The sequence below is a fragment of the Enhydra lutris genome, unplaced genomic scaffold (genome assembly GCF_002288905.1).
Source record: "Enhydra lutris kenyoni isolate GAN:26980312 unplaced genomic scaffold, ASM228890v2 scaffoldscaffold20, whole genome shotgun sequence".
Taxonomy (NCBI): domain Eukaryota; kingdom Metazoa; phylum Chordata; class Mammalia; order Carnivora; family Mustelidae; genus Enhydra; species Enhydra lutris.
The window spans coordinates 3,067,538-3,087,744 of NW_019154104.1; the positions used below are offsets into that span (position 1 = coordinate 3,067,538).

Sequence of the window (20,207 nt, forward strand, 5' to 3'; positions counted from 1 at the left end):
ATCCTTTGCCCTTTTTCCTACCGTTATCAAATTTGTAAGACTACTCAATATAATTCATGATATAAACCCCTCATTCGTCACATATGTTGCAAATATTTTCCCAAAGCGTGTTTGCCTTTTAAAATGTTACTTATGGTATCTTTTCTGATCTGAAAGTTTTAATGTTTACATGCATAAAATGCCCATGTTTTTGTTATGACTTCTAGACCTTGTTTTAAGGCTTCCCCACTTGAAGCTTAAACAAATGTTTTCCTAAAGTTGATTTCCTAAAATTTTATATTCTACATTTAGGTTTTTAATTTATCTAGAACTTTTTTTGTACATGGTATGCTTTATGAGTCTCACCTGTTTGCCTTCAGATGCCAGTTCTGTCAGTGTAACTTATCAAATAAACCACCCTTTTCCACTTGGCCAAATATTAAGACTGGTAACTACTTGAACCAATTTTGGATTCTGTTTCTTTGATCCCTTTGTCTATTATTGTGCCAAGCCCATCATTTTTTTTTTTTTTTTTACTTATTTATCTATGTTAAATAAACCATCTTTTAGAGCAAGTTTAAGTTCACAGCCAATCTGGGAATGAAATACAGAGAGTTCCCATAAACTCTCTGTCCCCATACTTTGTATTTTTTATTACATTAGATATAAAGCAAATTGTTTTATCACCCATCCATCTTTCTGTTAGAATTTACTTGCGTACTCTCAGCTATTCCTCCACTGATTTTTAAAATCATCATATATAATCATCATATAAACTGGGATTCTGGATGACATTTCATTAAATATGTAAATTAATTTGGGAAGGGCAGGCACTGTTATGACATTCTGGCATTCTTAATTTTTAAAATTTGTTAAAGATTTATTTATTTATTTATTTATTTATTTGAGAGCGTGTGTGAGACTGTGCAACCATGGGTGGGGAGAGGGGCAGAGGGAGAGGGAGAAGGAGAGAAGCAGATTCCCCACTGAGCCAGGAGCTGGATGAGGAGATTAAGGGGGGCTCAATCTCACAACCCTGAGATCATGATCCCAGCAGAAATCAAGGAAATTAAGAATCAATTACTTAACCAATTGAGCTACCCAGATGCCCCTCTATCATTCTTAGTCAGTTGTCACTACACTTAGACTTTTTTCACATTTTAATAAGGATTCATAGTTAGTTCTTTAGGTCTTTTGCCTTTCTTGTGAATTTTACTTCTAGGCATTTTACAGTTTGATTTTTTATTAGAAAGTGGGATTTCCTCCCTCCTGACATCCAAATTTCTGTTGATTAAAAGTAAAACTACTAATTTTGTACTTTAATTTTGTGTCCAGTTACCTTATTCAATTTTCTTTTCTTTCTTTTCTTTTTTTTGGCATCTGAAGGCATGCCTAGCACTAGTGTGTGCTAGTTTGGGGGGGGGGTGGGGAGAAGAAGGAGAGGGAAAGAGGGAATCTCAAGTGGGGTTCCATCTCATGACCCTGAAATCATGACCTCAGCAGAAATCAAGAGTCAGATCTTTAACTGAGTCACCCAAGCACCCCACCTTATTCCATTATTTTAATAACAACAAGAACTACCAATGGGCCAGGCATTATTCTGTTTTTTATGTATATTAACTCAATCCTCAATATTTCTAAAAGATAGGTACTATTATATCAGTTTTACAGATGATGAAACTGAGACCTAAGGTAGAATATCTTAGTCTTTCTAGGAAAACAATATTCTAATCCTAAAAGGAAAATTTTACTATTTACCAATATTTAAAGTAATTGTTTTATTTTATTTCCTTATCATATTGGCTAAATTTTATAAAACAATGTGGACTCACAGAAGAAATAACAGGCATTTTTCCTTCTTCCTGATTTTAATAGAACTGATATGAACAGAAATTATAGGTAAACCCAAATGTACACTGGTAATTTGATAAAGAATTATGTGTGCAAATAATGATATAATAATAATAATGGAATAAAATTTTAAAAAATTAAAGGATTTATATGTGCAAGTAAGAAACCCTTGGTCAATCCTACACCCTGTTAGGATTTTTTCCCTCCATAGAATACCCACCCAACAGCAGTTTAAGCCATAGGAAGTCCAAAAGAAAGTTATCTCAGGGTAATTTAGCAGCTCATTAAAAATGAGTCATTAAAAATGGGAGAACTTCCTGAAATTTCTATTCAACTGTCCCTGGCATATTTGACTTTTCCCATGATGTTTGTAACTTAAGGATCATGAGATGGTAGTCAAAGGTCCACAGCTGGTAAGAGGGTTAAATTCAGGACTACCTGTTCCATTCTGTTAGGGGAGAAAAAGTTGTCACATTGCCAAACTGAGTGTCAGGGTTGCACTGGGTTTCACGAGAGCTCCTGTAGCCAGAAGGTGGCCATTGTGGGCCTTTCTGGATCATTGCCTTTGGACATTAGTTATGTCTCTAAGGTTCAGAGGCTAAGTTCAGATGGAGAAGAACATGTTTCTGTTATGATAAAGAGTGAAAGGGAAGGAAATCCTCCCATTTGCCACAACGTAGATGAACCTGGAGGGCATTACGCTAAGTGAAATAAGCCAGACACAAGGGCAAATACTGTATGACCTCACTAATATGTAGAATCTAAAAAAGTGGACCTCCGGGAGCCTGGAGTAGAATGGCGGCTGCTGGGAGTCGGTATAACCTCAGTTATAAGAAGAGTAAGTTCTGGGGATCTGATGTCCAGCACAGTGACTACAGTAAATAACACTGTATTGTATGCTTCTTGAAATTTGCTGAGAGTAGATCCTAAGTGTTCTCCACACTGGAAAACATATACATACATTGAGTCATCACACTGCACACCTTAAAATTACATTGTACAAAGTAAATATATACAATTTCTATTTGTCGATTCTACCTCAATAAAGCTGCCCCCCCCATTTTCTTTTTCTTTTTTCTTTTTTTAACGAAAAGAGCACAGTTGAGACTCCCAGAAACAGGCTGAGGCTCTAAGGCGACTCCCCCGCGGACAGACGGAAGGCAAGAACCAGACAGAGCGAAAGCGGCAGCGGCGAGGTGAGCTGGGCGCGCGCTTCGGGGCAGTGACGCTGGTGATGGGCCGGGATGGCCAGAGTGAAAGGCAGTCACCGGGGACCTGAGTGAGCAGCGGCCCAGCTGCCACGACAGCAGCTTCACGGGTGAGGGGAGGGCGAGGATCCGTCTGGCCCCGATGGCGCGATTTATTTACTGAAAGTCACGGCACACAGCGGCGTTCCAGGCGGAGACCCGCAAGGTTCTCCTCCCGGCGGACGTGGGTCAGAGCCCACTGTGGGGGGGTGGGGGTGGGATGTCCATCAACAAGCAAACTCCGCCGCCTTCTTGTCAAACTTCAGATGAACCTAAGTGGTGTGACGAGAGCTCGAGCCAGAGGAAAGGCTGGAGAGTGGCCGTGGCTGTGGTGGGGCCGTGGTGGTGGCCGTGAAGGTGGGCTCCTGAGGGTGGGGGGTGGAGGGGAGCGCGAAGAGCAGCGACTTCCAAGGCGCGGCGGGCCGGCCTGGCCTGGCGCGGGCTGGAGGACAGGAGGGGTCATCCGGGCCCCTGGGGTCACCAGCCTGGAGCCCCCCGGGGGGGGGGGGGGGCCGCAGGCTTGATCTCGGCTTCTCTAAATCCTTCCTGCCTGAGACACCAGGCCCTCCTTCTCCCGGGTGAGCCGTCCTCTCCTTCTGCCGGGGCGCCCTTGCCCACCTGCCAGGTGCTTAGCCTACAGCATGGTTGTCTGCCTATAGTTGGGAAGTCAACAGAGCTAAAAATAGCAGAGCCTGGGATGGAGCACAGTGATGAATCTGCTAAATTCTACCGAGAGAGCCGAGAGCTGGGAGCGGCAGGGAGACGGGAGAGGCCCGGAGCGCCCCGGGGCAGTCTCTTCCCTAAGAAACCATCACAAGACTTCTGGTCTGGATCTTTGGATTATTCTGCCTTTGTGCTTCTTTATGGGAAGAAAGCAACTCCTGCCCGGTTTGCTCCTTCTCAGGATGGCAACTGCACCAGCTGTTGTAACAGCGTCTTCCTCGGTGATGCTGATGAAAAAAAGAGAAGAAAAACAAGATATTTACCTAATTATGGGGACACTATTTGTGGTTGGGAAATTACACATGCAGGAAGATATGAGGAAAAATCACCCAAATATCACCACCTAGAGATAACTATTATTAAGGTTTTTAGTTTTCTATAACTATAGTTAATAATATATTTGGGTCTACCTGACGTCATTTGGGAGCTACAGTTTTGTATCCCAATTTTAAATTTAGCACTAGTTAGCAATCACTTTCCCACTGACAGTATCTTCTGTAGGTCCCCAGACTGGGCTCTAGGCTCCAGCCATACCAAGGAAAACAAGGCAGCCCGAGGCTGGGGTGGGCAAATGCCAAAATTATGTCCCATGGGGTTGTTTTCTGAGGTAAACAACCGTGGTGTTACAACCTTGGTAGTTTCCTGGCTTTCTTCCCCAATTCATAAGATGATGTCGCCGGAAGAGGACAGGAGAGACTCAGAGACGCAGAGACCAGCTTTTAGAGCAGAGGATTTTCTTTGGTGGGGAGGTGTCAGACTTGTGCAATGCGTGATGCATTGCTGAGGAACGTGCACACACACACCCACACAAATGGCATTTAAAAAAATTTCTGACCACCCATATCGCGGCACACATCCTGATTTTTGCCCTCGTGACTGGGCCTTTCTAACCAGGGAAGCTGGCCCAATTCGTAGTCATGCGAGGTGAGGAGAGCTGTCTTCAGCGAGGACCCTGTCATAGGGAAACTGTTCTCCGCCTGACTTGGAGCCATAGACTTTGGCCGCCTCCTTCTTTTAGTCCCACACGGGCCTCTTAATGGTATTTGTAATGAGTTCAGCCAATGGAACATTTTAATCAGCTTCTGTATTCTTACAATTTGGGTGTCTTTGTTATCTTTGTCATTCTTACTGTGGCAAGGCTAAAGCAGGAGCCAAACATAAACCCAGCCCACTTCTTGACGGGCCCCAGTCATAGCATGTGTGTGACTTTATTGTCCTTTCTTACTTATCTGAGTGCGGAGGGTCTCGTGAAGAACCGTTATCACACAAGGAGCAGGCCCTGTCAGCTGCCCGCCCAACAGTCACGTCCTCCTTCTTCAGTGTTGACCACAGTAAGAAGGAAAGAGCTAAAAAAAAAAAAAAAAAAAGCACTGAAAAGGTAGGAATAAAAAGGCTGAATAAATACAAGTTGGGACTGGTCGAAGTCAATCATGGGAATCTTGAACCCCTTTGCTAGGGGTTCAATCTTGAGCTTACTTTTCAGCCTGCCTTGCTGTTTGAGACAGCCACGTGATTCAGTTCCCATGATGGGCACAGGACAAAATCTGGAAAATACCTCCTTCCTGGAGAATAAGAAGGGTGTTTTTCCTCTGCCCCCTTTTTCTCATCTTTGAATGCAGTATGAAGACCTAGTGCCTACGGCTGTGGCGGCCTAGCCATCTGTGACAGTGAGGTGACAGCACGAGGGTGAAAAGCCCCCAGGCTCAAGATGCTGTTGTTCAAGTGTGAAAAGGAACTAGATCCTGGATGACATTTTTGAGTTACCAGTCAACCCTAGAATTGCCCACTTTGGGAATCTTTCCTAAGAAGTAAGAAGATTTCTCATGGTTTAAGGCACTCTTTCTTGCAGGTGAACCTATCCTAATTGATACAGGCCAAGGATGGCCAGTGCACGAGAGGCTCAACTTTTCTGAAAGGCAGCGTCAATATCGTAGTAACCGCTAAATTACAAACCACAAACTCAGTGTCAGGAGTTGACCAGCTGGGTGAATAAGATGCATTTTTCTTTCAACTGGTGGAAGCTGATCCTTCCAGAAGATGGACAGATTAAGATGAGGGAGTGAGCAAAAGGAATCATCCGGAATCTGTATCCCATAATCCTTGAGCACAGTTAACGTGGCATACTTTTTTATACACATTTTTTAAAGATTTTATTTTTATTTATTTGACAGAGACAGAGGGAGGGAGACAGCACATGCAGGGGACTGAGCCATCCAGGTGCCCACTCTTTTTCTTAAAGATTTTATTCCATTATGAGAGAGAGAGAGAGAGAGAGTACAAGTGACAGCACAAGCAGAGGGAGCAGGAGAGGGAATGGGAGAAGCAGATCCCCACTGAGCAGGGAACCCCACATGGGGCTCGATCTCAGGAGCCCGATATCATGACCTGAGCCGAAGAAGGCAGCCACTTAACTGACTGGGCCACCCAGGCACCCTGTGGCATATTCCTTAGGCTTCTCTTAAGCCTGAAACATGTTTTTGTCTTTTTAAGATTTTATTTATTTATTTGTCAGAGAGAGAGAGAGAGAGAGAGAGAGAAATGCTGCACTAGTAGGCAGAGTGGCAGGCAGAGGCAGAGAGAGAAGCAGGCTCCCTGCTGAGTAAGGAGCCCAATGTGGGACTCGATCCCAGGACCCTGGGATCATTACCTGAGCTGAAGGCAGATGCTTAACCGACTGAGCCACCCAGGCATCCCTATGTATGTTTTTTACAACACCTAATAGAGAAAAGTGAACCTACATAGTATAGAAGCAGGGAGTCATACTCACAAATAGAGACCTCTCAGAGCGTTTGGTGAGCACTAAGGAAGAGCCTGAGATATGCCTTGAGCATGCGTTCACCCCGGAGCTGATGGTACAGAGTAATGCAAATTCAGGATCAAAGGAAATTAGAAATACCACTTGATTTCAGCTACTTTATAAGGAAACATTTCAGTTTCCATCGGTTTTTAGTGAGTGGTTATTCATTTTGCAAATTCATTCACTGATGGGTTTTTTTTTTTTAAGATTTTATTTATTTATTTGACAGACAGAGATCACAGTAGGCAGAGAGGCAGGCAGAGAGAGATAGAGGAGGAAGCAGGCTCCCTGCTGAGCAGAGAGCCCGATGTGGGGCTCGATCCCAGGACTCTGGGATCATGACCGGAGCTGAAGGCAGAGGCTTAGCCCACTGAGGCACCCAGGTGCCCCTCACTGACAGTTTTAAATGGTCATCGGCCTCACAGCATCTAAATTGTTGTTGGGTTTATACAAAAACTGAATTATGGAATCTCTTCAGGAATATGGTGTTAAGGAAAGTTCCTGAACTTTGAAGTCGGACCAACAAGAATTCAAATTTTCTGCTTTTAACTAGATGTGACCTTGGATATAATCCTTTACTCCTTTGAGCCTCATTTCTTAAATGAGGATAATAAGGCCCATTGCAAAAGACTGTTCGGTCATTTACGCGAAGAATGTAAAGTACAGATAATATGTACAGATAAATGGAAAGTACAACACATAGCAGGTGCTGATAACTAGTAGCTTCTCTGTCAGTTACGGTCTAATAGGAAATAGATGGAATATGCAAATTAGCATGTTTTAACACTTTTTTCCCCCTGACAAATGGATTTATTTCCAAAGGTACGTAGGGGAACCACATCTAGGAAAAATTCCCAGGTTAAACAAACGAAGCTGCTGTTCAAATTTAATTCACAAGGGTGTGTTTGTCACCTCATTGTTGTCTTAGCGAAAACCAGGAAACAACCCAGATGTCTGAGTATAAGACATTGATTACATTCGTACAGCTGAATACCATAAAACCAATAAAAATAGCATTGTAAAAGTAAATGTATTGACACCAAATATATTAGCAATATAGTGCTAAGTGGAAGAACATATTGAAAGATATTATGGAGAGCAGAATCTATTTTGTTAAAATTGTTTTTATAATCTCAATTTATATCTAGATATTATTTAAAACCAGACCTTTAAGATTTCCTTGGAATCTTTTGTAAAGATCCCCCCCCCCAAAAAAAGCCAGCCTTTTTTCAGTCCTCAAAGAGGTAGAAAGTTGATTTCATATCTTTGGAGGGGAACTGGGGGACTTGACCCTTAACATGACTCAGATGATTAGATGGGAATGGCCAGTACTGTTTGGTAATAGGCTGTCTGGAGTGTGTTTGCATCAGAGCTGTCTCTGAGACTTTGTAACTTCTTTGGGGCGTGGGTTCAAGGTGAGGGTGGAAAAGATACTATTGCCTGCCTGTGTGAATTTAGTGAGCACAGCCTTGCCAAGTGTTGCTTGTCCCTTTTCGATTAATCTCGGGCAGGATATCTAGAGCTGGGAAACTGAAAACTGCAGGAAGGACAGGAGGCAGGATCTTCCCTTTAGAACAGAGACTGTAAAGAGTAATTGGACTGGCCATGGTTTAGCTCAAAGGGGGCCAGATGATTGATGTCCGTGTGTGGAATTACTTAAGACAGAATAACCCAGAAAGCACAGCGGCTGGACTATTGTGATCTGTTCTCATTGTCTGGCTGGGGCCACACCTCTGAGGGCGGAGGGAGGAAGTTTCCTCTCCAGCAGAGGATGCAAACTAAACTGGCTGCAGGGTGACAAGCAGTAATGACAATGATTGGAAACACGCATGCCAAAGAGTGTTCGAAAGTTTTACTTGAATTATCATTTTAAATACTTAAAAACCCTATGGAAAAGATACTATTGTTTGTGTAATTTTGTAGATGGAAGAATCCTGTACAGAGAGGTTAAGGAACTTGTCCAAAGTTAAGGAGCCGGTGAGTAGCAAGGATGGAATTTGAACCCCCGTCTGGCTGCAGTCAGACTCTTACCTTATGGTCTGCTGCCTCTCTGAAGCGAGGGTAACGTCCTTGAGTAAAGCTGGCTGGACATGAGCAAAAGGGAGAAGGGGAACTGGGCAAACTGGGATGAATGTCCTGCCTGGACAGACAGCTACTGGTCAGCAACCGCTACTGTGGAAGAAGGTGGGCCCGGTGTTATCAGGTCCTCTGGGTTCTCAAGAGAAAACAGAAAAGTGGATTCCTAATTTTAGGGTACACTCCTAGCCAACACACACACACATGCACGTATGTGTACACACATGCTCATATTATCATGGACCAGTAATTTCTGTACCCTGTATTAAAGAGATTGGACATTTCCATGTTCAATCATTCCCCAAAAAGGAAAGAACTGAGTAGATGAACCTTAGATGGGAGGAAGGAAAAAAACTCCTCCATTTATTATGTTGTTATTTTAGGCAAGTTAATTTATGTCTCTGAGCCTCTGTTTTCTCATCCATAAATTGGAGGGGAAAACAGTATTATCTCATAGGGTTTAGGTGAGGGTTAACTGGGGTGACCAACTTTTTAAAGCGCCAACCTGGGACACAGCCATATCAGACTAAAATATATACAACATATAATATATATTATATTATAAATGCATGTAATAAACTTATTATATACAATGTATAATCATAATTGGCATAATTATGTTTTATTACTTTAACAAAAAATTTGGAAAAGAGGTGTTTATTTGAAATTATACATCATTCTGTATTATTTACTTTTGTTTTTTAAAAAAGATTTTATTTATTTATTTGAGAGCTAGCAGAGTGAGAGAGCATGAGTGGAGGGGAGGGGCAGAGGGAGATGGGAAAGCCGACTCCCTGCTAAGCAGGGGGCCGGATTCAGGGCTTGATCCCAGGACCCTGGACTCATGACCTTAACGGACTGAGCCACTCAGGTGCCCCTGTGTTATTTACTTTTAAATACTTTTAAATAGCATGTTATTGCTATTATTAACATAATTATGTTAATTAGAACAATAGCAATCTGTCCCAGCACCATTTGTTCAAAATACTACTCTTCACCCACTGAACAGTGTTGGCACCCTGGTTGAAAATCAGTCGCCCGTAGGTGCGTTGGTTTATTATGTATTATAAGACATATAAATGTAAGACTTTTTAAAAGAAACATGTACACCAATAGGACTAATTAGAGAAGTATTACTTATATGTAATTAAAATAATGATGACTTCTGTCCCATATTTTCACTGTTTTCCTTTTCCAATATTACTTACAAACTTTAGAACATCCTTTTTTTTTTTTAACATAATGGTAAAACTGAGCGGTAAAACTGAGCAGTAAAACATAAAATTGGACTTTGATTTGCAGTTTTGCTCTTACCAGGCCCACATGACTCTGAGTCTAGGTATTAGTCCGATGTGATGACATCAAGCTAAATGTCATCTTTTTTTTTTTTTTAAAGATTTTATTTATTTGACAGAGATCACAATTAGAGAGGCAGGCAGAGAGAGAGGAAGGGAAGCAGGCTCCCTGCTGATCAGAGAGCCCGATGCGGGGCTCGATCCCAGCACCCTGGGATCCTGACCTGAGCTGAAGGCAGAGGCTTTAACCCACTGAGCCACCCAGGCGCCCCATCTTTTTTTTTTTTTTTTTAAGATTTTATTTATTTATTTGACAGACAGAGATCATAAGTAGGCAGAGAGGCAGGCAGAGAGAGGGGGAAGCAGGCTCCCCACTGAGCAGAGTGTCCGATGCAGGGCTTGATCCCAGGACCCTGAGACCATGACCTGAGCAGAAGGCAAAGGCTTAACCCACTGAGCCACCCAGGTGCCCCGCTAAATGTCATCTTAACAAAAGCACGTGAACTAAGTAACTGAGGATTTACTTCCAACCAGCAGATTTTCTAACTTGTAGAAAGTAGTTTCCAGCTCTCTAAAAAGTCTATCCACATGTTTTCATAGGGTTGTTTGATGGATTAGTTCTTTGTCAATTAATTAGGTCCTTTGCATTAATGGATTCATCCTATAGGCCATCCAGGTCTTAAATACCCATCTTTTAAAAACTATTCTGAAACACATGAAATGCCATCATAATTTCAATCTTTCTTTCTCAGAGAAAATAGTTTTAAAAAGCACAGAGATAATCTGAACTTGTGAAAATGAAGGTGGAGTCCAATAAGTTACCAGGTAGTAAGGAAATTAAGAAGTCCTATTTAACTTGGTATCTTTTTCTGGTAGTGGGTTTTGTTTTTGTTTTTCCTTTTGCGTTCTGGAACAGTGTTATTTCCAAAAAAGGAGTCATTTTTCACTGTATGAGTTCTTGTCACAACTTACAAACTACATCAAACTCAGGAGCAATCAGTTCATCCTTTTCTAGCCTCTTCAGAGACTATCAATTTTAAAGAAGAAGCATATACATTTCTTTCTCTCTTTCTCTCTTTTCTTTCTTTCTTTCTTTCTTTCTTTCTTTCTTTCTTTCTTTCTTTCTCTTTTTAAGATTTTGTTTATTTATTTGACAGAGAGAGACACAGCGAGAGAGGGAACACAAGCAGGGCGAGTGGGAGAGGGAGAGGCAGGCTTCCCGCTGAGCAGGGAGTCTGACATGGGGCTTGATCCCAGGACCTCGAGAATCATGATCCCGGCCGGAGGCAGGAGCCTAACGACTGAGCCATCCAGGCGCCCTTCTATTTTACTGTAATCCCTTTTCTCTTCAATGTATTTCCAAATTAGAGAAGGATATTCTTCTTATCCCACACTTTGAAGATTTGATTTTTATGGGAGGCCAACATTTTAACCTCTTTTCTATGGAAGGCAGCAATGACAGCTGTCTTGTAGGCGAGGGTATAATGAGGCTATCTCCTTCCATTCTGTAAAATCAAAGATCTCATTAAATGCTTTTGTACATTTCGAGAACACTGAAAATGACTAAAATTTTTCATTATGAATGTTTCAATTTCACAGGTAAGCAAGTCACCTCTTGTTAGCAGTGTTATCTACAAAATGTGCAGATTCCTTAGAAGCTACAACGTCTTCGTTTTCTTTGGTAAGGTATTTACGGACTGAATGGAACTTGTCAAAACTTAAATCTTCACTGTCTGCTGACTATGTAGCTAGATGAGCAAAGTCTAGTTTGTTTCTGGACAAGATATCAACAACCTGTTGTCTTATATTTTCTCTGCTTCCATTAAAATCTTAGTAGAAATCAAGATGATGATTGAAACTCCAATTTTGAAATCAAAGGACCTTTTAGTTTCAGAGCTTTGAAGCATCATCTGATGTTCCCTAGAAGCAGGATGGTTGATAAGAACTGACAGAATTGGCTCTACACTTTAAGGGGCCAACACATCTGTTATGAAACTCCGCCCTTTTGTGTGCCCTTAGGACTTTTTGGCTGCAACTTTTGAATCAGGAAATGTAACTTCATTCAATATCATGGAGCAGTCAAGGTAACTATGATAATGTATTTGTTTCTTCCTGTGTTATATGCAAGGTAATTCAGCAGCCATGCTCTTCAAGTTAGCATTTGTGTCTTTGCGGGGGAGACAAAACATTTTTATTGATTTAGAAGTATTTGCCTGTCTCGTTCCAGATTTGTGAAGTTCGGTTTCTATATATGCTGTTACCTCCCCTCTCCACGGGGCCCAACCCCAAATACTGTGCAGTATGTTCTGTTCTAGTCACATAGCTTCCTAACCCAGTTGTATGTCTTTCCATTTATTATTTAAATAACACACTTTGCCCCATTATTTAGTGAAGTTTGGGTGATGTTAGCAATGGCATTGTAATCATTCTAATTCTCCTTATCTGAACTCTGAGAAAACATGGTCGCATATTCACAATGTGAAAAAATAAACTAGCACTACCTTGATAAAAAGCAAAACAATCCACGGGCAGTCAAGCACAAACTGTTAACAGTCATGATTACAACGCACTTAAGATGCACACTTCAGCTGCATCACTGGGAGTGAGGCAATGATGGGTGACCTGTGACTGCGGAGGGCAAGTCCATTGCCGACATCAGTGGACAAGGGGGAATCAACAGTAGCTACAAAAGATGGATGATCTATACTGTATCCATTTGACACTAGAAAGCAATGTTGCTTTCAGCCTCTATTCTTTGGGCCACTCTATGAGGTCTGTACTTTCCCTCCAACCTTGTACACCCATCACTGAAAATCAGGCCTTTTTTTCCCCCAGGGAGGAGGGGTTCTCCTGGGACCAGGATTTGCAATACTAAAATTGGGACCAGGGTGGTTGGTCACTTTAGCCAATTAAATAAGAAAATACACACAAACACTTAGCATGATGCCAAGGACAGAAGTGCTCACTTGGGGCCTCAAGGAAGTTGAGTCTGGACTTAAGGCACAGAGATGCTCGTTTTCCCAATAATGGGAATGAATTGGTCCTACCATGTGGAGGCAAGTAAGGAGATTGGGAAAGAGGTTCCCAATAAGGACTCGGAGACGAGTCTAGGCTTGTAGCTCTATTTTATTTGTTGTTTATGATTCTCCAACAAGCTGTATATAAACTTTAGCTAGGCTTTTTTATGAGGACCATCAGGAAGGGAGATAGCAGTGGGGCAGACAGACATCAGAGAAAGACCATGCTGGAGCTGTTTTTGACAAGGAAACTTAGAAAAAATTGGGGCACACTTTGAGTGTATTAAGTCCTTGCACAGTAGAATTGCCAGATAAAATTCAGGATACCCAGTTAAATATGAATTTCAGACAAACAGCAGTTCTTAAATATAAGTACTTCTCAAATATTGCATGGGAAATACTTACATTAAACCATTATTCATTGTTTATGTGCAATTCAAATATAACTGGGGATCTTGTTTTTGTTTTTTAACCGGGGATCTTGTATTTTTATTTGCTAAATCTAACAACTCTACTGATAGGCAAGTGGGAACTTAAGAAATGTAACTGATTTTTTTAATCACAATACGGCAAAACCCAGAGATAGTGATCAACTGACAGATAACTGAAAAGATAGAAACCAAATGTTAAAAATGGCTATCATTAAATCGCAGTATTACGGTGATTTTAATGTAACTTTTCTCATTTCTATTTTTTCTGACATTGTTCTATTAATATATAATTAAAACAGTATAGTTTCTGTGATGGAGAAATCTGAAGAACCACCTAAAGGATGCATGACTCAGAACTGGCTAGCTGTTATAATACTCAGCCCCCAATTTCAGTAGCTTAACCCCATGAAAATTTACTCCTTCTTCACATAAAGTCAAAATGGGTATTTCAGATCAGTGGGCAGCTCTCTTCCAAATGGGATTCAGGGACCTAAGTTACTTCCCTATTGTGTTGCCTCCATATTTAATCCAAAGTTGCCATGGGGTTGTTTCTACCTCCATTCCAACCAAGTCAAATGGGAAAACGAGCATGAAGGATTTTAAGTGAAGGAATATTGAGTGGAAAGATTTTTATGAGCCAAGGCTGGAAGTTCCATCATCAATTTGACCCACGTTCCACCGACCAGAATTCACAGAGCAGTTTATGTCACCAGAAACATGAATGAAAAACCTCAACTGAAGAAATGACATGTTCTTAGAATGTTTTATGGCTTTATGGCTAGTTGATAAAATTATTCTGAAAGTTATCTAGAAGGAAAAACAATGGTGAAAACAGTGAGACATTTCTCAAAAAGAAAAATGATGGGGTGCCTGGTGGCTCATTCGGTTAAGCATCTGACTCTTGGTTTCAGCTCAGGTCATGATCTCAGGGTCATGAGATCCAGCCCCACTTCGGCTCTGTGCTTGGTGCAGAGTCTGCTTGAGATTCTCTCCCTTCTCTCCCCCTCCGCCCCTCCCCTCCTCATTCTTTCTCTCTCTCTTTCTCAAATAAATAAAATCTAAGAAAGAAAGAAAGAAAGAAAGAAAGAAAGATGGATGGATGGGGGCACCAGGGTGGCTCAGTGGGTTAAGCCTCTGCCTTCGGCTCAGGTCATGGTCTCAGGGTCCTGGGATTGAGTCCTGCATCGGGCTCTCTGCTCAGCAGGGAGCCTACTCCCCCCCCCCCCCCCCCCCTCTCTCCCTCTCTGCCTACTTGTGATCTCTCTCTCTCTCTCTCTCTCTCTCTGTCAAATAAATAAATAAAATTTTGAAAAAAGAAAGAAAAAGAAAAATGATAATGATGGGGTACTTTCAGTATCATATATGAGTACATTAAAAGTTTACGATATTGAAATCAGAATAAAATAATCAAAAATAGACACACACACAGAGAATAGAGTTCAGAAAGTGACGTAAGTAGAAAGTTAGAAGTTGCTTTGAGTAGAATAAATGGGCTTTCTTTCCAAAGCCAGTATGTGACATCCATTCCCTTTATTTTTTTAAAGATCTTATTTATTTGAGAGAGAAAGTGAGAGAGCAAGTGGGGCAAGGAGGATCAGAGGGAGAAGCAGGCTCCCTGCTGAGCAGAGACCCTGACTCGGGTCCCGATCCCAAGGACCCCAGGATCACGATCCAAAGGCAGACACTTAACCTTAACCGACTGAGCCACCCAGGCGCCCACTTAAAGGGCCCTACTTGGAGGCTGCACTAATTTCAGCCTCAATGAATTGTTCACAGTTTTCACTATCTGTTAGCCAATACCTCCATCCAGCCCTTATTGCCCATTTATCTAACAACAGGGAGAAGCCACTTGCTTAAACTTGGGAGAAACATTGTTCCGTATCTTGATGTAGGTGGTGGTTACACAAGTATTTACCCACGTAAGAATACATCAGGCTGTACATTTAAGATTTGTTCACTTTATTTTATATAAACTATACCTCAAAGAATGATTTAAAAAAAAAAAGAAAAAGTAGAATGACCTTTGAGCATTTATAACCAGGGGATGTGATTAAGTCTGGATAACTAAGGAGGCTTTTCTGAGGAAGTAACATATGAGCTAGAATGTGAAGTGTGAGTTGCCGTGAAGCAGGCAGGAGAGGGCAAGACAGACCTGGACAGAAGGGCCAGCATGTATAAAGGCCTGTCTTGTTAAGTGTTTTGTAAAGGCACGCATCTATATTGTCTTTTAGAACTTTTTATAGAGTTCTAAAATTCTAAAAAAGTTCTAAAAAGTTCTAAAAATGTCTTTGACATTTAGAGTCTTAACCCACCTGATGCTAATTTTTGTGTATAATGTGAAGTATGGGCATAATTTTATTTTTCCTCATATAAATAACCAATTATCCCAGCCCTGTTTATTAAAAAATTTATCCTTTTCTACTGATCCATTATATACCAAGTTTCAGTATTTGTCTGAGTCTCTCTGGGCTTTCTTTCTATTCAAGTAAACTTTTTGTCTACATCTCCACCAAAGGTAGCACTGTCCTTAACTACTGGAGCTGTAAAAGGACTCTTCATATCTTGTAGGTACGTCTCCCCATCGTGAAGTTTTCTACAAAAGTGTCTTGGCTATTTTTGGCTTTTCTATAAACATTTTAGAATTAGCTTTTAAGATTATAAAAGCATTTATGGGATTTTTGATCGGAATTACATTGAATAAATATATCTATTTGGGAGAGAACTGATATTGTTATGATACTATCTTCCAATTCATGAACATGATGTATCTATTCTTTTATTTGTATCTATTCTTTTATGTATCTATTCTTTTATTTTATTTTTATTTATTCTTTTAATTCATTAAAGGTTTATAATTTTTTTCAGTGAAGGTGTTGTATGTCCTTTGGTAGCATCATGTCATTTATGAATTATGACAATTTTATTTCTTTCTTTATAATACTTATACATTTATTTATTTCCTTGCCTTACTGTGTTGGCCTGGGAATCCAGAACAATGATTAATAGGAGTAGTAATAGATAACCTGGGTCTTGTAATAAATCTTAAGAAGAATGCTTGTTTCAGAGGTAAACATGATATTTGTTGTAGGTTTTTAATATATTTTAAAATTTTTAATATATTTTAATATGATATTTGTTGTAGGTTTATTTTTTTTGGATCAGGAAGTTTCCTTCTATTTTTAGTTTGTTTTTTTTTTAATTAAAAAAATTTTTTTACAGATTTTTATTTCTTTATTTGAGCGAGAGAAAAAGATTGAGCACAAGCAGGGTGAGGGGCAGAGAGAGAAGCACACTCCCACTGAGTAGGGAGCCCAATGCGGGGCTCAATCCTGGGACCCTGGGATCATGACCTGAGCTGAAGGCAGATGCTTAACCAACTGAGACATCCAGATGCCCCTTTATCTAGTTTGCTAACAAGTTTTTTAAAAGTTATGAATGAGTGTTGAAATTTAACCAAGTAACCCTATAGCTTGACCTGGTTATATGGTCTTCTTTAATCTGTTAATATAGTGAATATCAATTAATTTTTAAATGTTGAACAAATGTTGCATTACCAGGATAAATTAAACTTAGTCATAATGTAGTATCTTTTTTTATATGTTGCTAAATTCAGTTTGCTGGTATTTTATTTAAAAATTTTAAATCCATATTCATTATTGAACATTACCTATAATTTTCTTTCTTGTGTTCTCTTTCTTGGGTTTAATTATCATGATTATACCAGTTTCTAAAAATAAATTGAAGAGTATTCTCTCTTTTGTAAGTTTCTGGAAGAGATGGCTTAAGATGGGATTATCTATTGCTTGATTGCTAGGTAGAATCCAACACAATCATTCAATAGGATCTTGTTGATTTTCTGTCTAGTAGTTCTATCAGTTTCTATGAGGGGCTGTTTAAGTCCCTTGCTGTAATTTTGGTTTGTCTGTTTCTACTTTCAGCTAGATCAATTTTTGCTTCATGTAATTTGAAGCTCTGTTGTTGAGTCCATACACATTTAAGATAATTATATCTTCTATTAAGAGTTGAATTGTGTCCCCCAAAAGTTATGTTGAAGTTATAACCTCTGGTATCTGTGAATGTGACCTCACTTAGAAATAGATGTAATCAGGTTATAATGAGGTCATACTGGATTAGGGAGGGCTTTATAAAAGAAAAAATTGGACACAGACAGACACAGGGGGAAGACAGCCATGTGATGACAGAGGCAGAAATTGGAGTAATACATCTAAAACCCAAGGAATGCCAAAGATTGCTGGCAAACACAAGAAGCTAGAAGATGAAAAGGAAGATTCTCCCCTACAAGTTTCAGAGGGAGCATGGCCTTGCCAACATCTTAATTTCAGACTTCTACCCTACAGAACTGTGAATAATAAGTTTATATATATATATATATATTTTAAAGATTTATTTATTTATTTGACAGAGAAAGAGAGCACAAGCAGGGAGAGCAGGAGAGGGAGAAGCAGGCTTCCCTCTGAGCAGGGAACCCGACATGGGGTTCCATCCCAGGACCCTGGGATCATGACCTGAGCCAAAGGCAGATGCTTAACTGACTGAGACACCCAGGTGCCCCAAATTTATATTGTTTTAACTCACCCAGTTTGTGGTCCTTTGTTACAGCAGTCTTAGGGAACTAATGTATCTTGCTAGCGGACTGATCCTTTATCATTGTGTAATATTTCTCTTTGTCTCTAGTAATATTCTTTGCTTTGAAATCTACCTTATCAGATATTAATGAAGCTACTCCTGGTTTTAGATCAATGTTTGCAAGATAAATCTTTTTCAATCCTTTTACTTTCAACTCCTACCTATTTTATTGAATTTGAAGTGAATTTCTGGTACACAGCACATTTTTGAGACATGTTTATTTATCCACCCACTTATCTCTGTCTTTTCATTGGTATATTTAGACCATTTACATTTAAGATGATTATTGTTAATGTTTAAGTCTGCAATTTTATTATTTTTTTCTGTTTCCTCTAGTTCTCATTCGTTTCCTTTTCTTGCCTTTCTGTGGGTTATTTGAACATTTTTTAGGATCCTATCTTATTTATAGTGTGTTTGAGTGTGACTCTTTGTATACGTTTCATACTGGCTGCTCTAAGTATTATAAATAAGTGACTTATATCCTACTGGTATCAACATTTGAGCACTTCAAGTGAAGTTTGGAAACTTTACTTCCATTTAGGTGTCTTGAGTATCAGATGGTGTTACAATTTTTGTTTCAGTCATCAAATATGATTTCTAGGGATGCCTGGGTGGCTCAGTTGGTTAAGCATCTGCCTTCAGCTCAGGTCATGATCCCAAGGTCCTGGGATCAAGCCCTGCATTGCACTTCCTGCTCCGTGGGGAGCCTGCTTCTTCTCCCTCTCCTTCTGCCTGCTGCTCCTCCTGCTTGTGCTCTTTCTGTCAAATAAATAAAATCTTCAAATATGATTTCTAAAACTCATGAACAGAGGGACAGTCTACTGTGTGTACCCATATTTCTACTCTTCCCATTATTCTTTATTCTTTCCTGATGCTCCAAGATTCCTCTTTTATCATATCTTATCTCTCTGAAGAAGTTTCTTTAGCTAATCTTTAAGGTCGGTCTGCTAGAGGCAAATTCTTATTTTTCCTTCCTTCAAGGGTGTCCTTATTTCCTCTTCATTTCTGAGGGGTAGTTTCACAGGATATAGAATTCATGGTTGACAGTTCTCTTCTTTCACTACTTGAAAAATTCATCACTTCCTTCTGGGCCTGCATGTTTTTTATGAAACATCTGCTGTCATTAGATTTGGTTTTCTTTATAGGTAACACATCATTTGAAGCCACCTTGGCCCCTCTGGCCAACCTAGTAGTTTCCAGGCTGGTACCATTAGCCCTTGTGATTAACTAAAACTTTCTTTGCATATCTATAGATTATGCATTCTTTCCTAAAACAGAGCTCTTTTGCATATCACCAAATTCTCTTGCATAACGACCCCTACTCAGGCACCAAGGAACCAGACCACCCTTACACAACCTCCAAGCACTGAGATAATGTCTGTAGCTGGCACCATTGAGTCTGCACATAATCAAGAAATGTTATGGATCACTGCCTTCCTGTTAATGAATAACTGCCCTAAACTCCTTTAAAAGCCCCTGAGCCAGCCAGAAATCTTTAAGTTGGTCTTTGGACAAGAGACCCCCTTCTCCCCAGGTGGCAGGCCCCTTGAATAAAGTTCATATTCCTTTCCAACCAAAATTTATCACATGACGGGGTGCCTGGCTGGCTCAGTGGGTTAAAGCCTCTGCCTTTGGCTCAGGTCATGATCCCAGGATCCTGGGATGGATTCCCACATCAGGCTCTCTGCTTAGCGGGGAGCCTGCTTCCTCCTCTCTCTCTGCCTGCCTCTCTGCCTATTTGTGATCTCTGTCTGTCAAATGAATAAAATCTTTAAAAAAAATTTATCACATGAGTATTAGCTTTTTGAATGATGGGCAGTTGAACTTGGATTTTGGTAATACTTTCTTTCTGTTTTCAAGATTTTTTTTCTTTTTATTCAGTTTCCAGAAGTTTAATTATGCTGTGTGTTGGAGTAGACCTCTTCGGATTTTTCTATTTGCGATTCACTCAGCTTCTCGAATATGTAGGTTTTTGTCTTTCACCAAATTTGGGACATTTTTAGCTGTTATTTCTTTGAATATTTTTTTTTTTTAGATTTTTTTTTTTAATTTATTTGACAGACAGAGATCACAAGTAGGCAGAGAGGCAGGCAGAGAGAGAGAGGAGGAAGCAGGCTCCCTGCTGAGCAGAGAGCCCGATGTGG

At 40.3% G+C, this 20,207-nt stretch overlaps 1 long non-coding RNA gene across 2 annotated transcripts in view; it reads right to left on the reverse strand.

Moving 5' to 3' along the window:
* Window positions 1-1,976: 1,976 nt before the first annotated feature.
* Window positions 1,977-20,207, reverse strand: part of LOC111148577 — a 52,467-nt gene continuing 34,236 nt past the window's right edge. For both annotated transcript variants that reach the window (XR_002640705.1, XR_002640706.1), the window contains exons 4-5: window positions 5,026-5,146; window positions 1,977-4,027 (exon numbers count right to left, since the gene is read on the reverse strand). This is a non-coding gene — a long non-coding RNA (uncharacterized LOC111148577). The remainder of the gene's footprint in view (window positions 4,028-5,025; window positions 5,147-20,207) is intronic.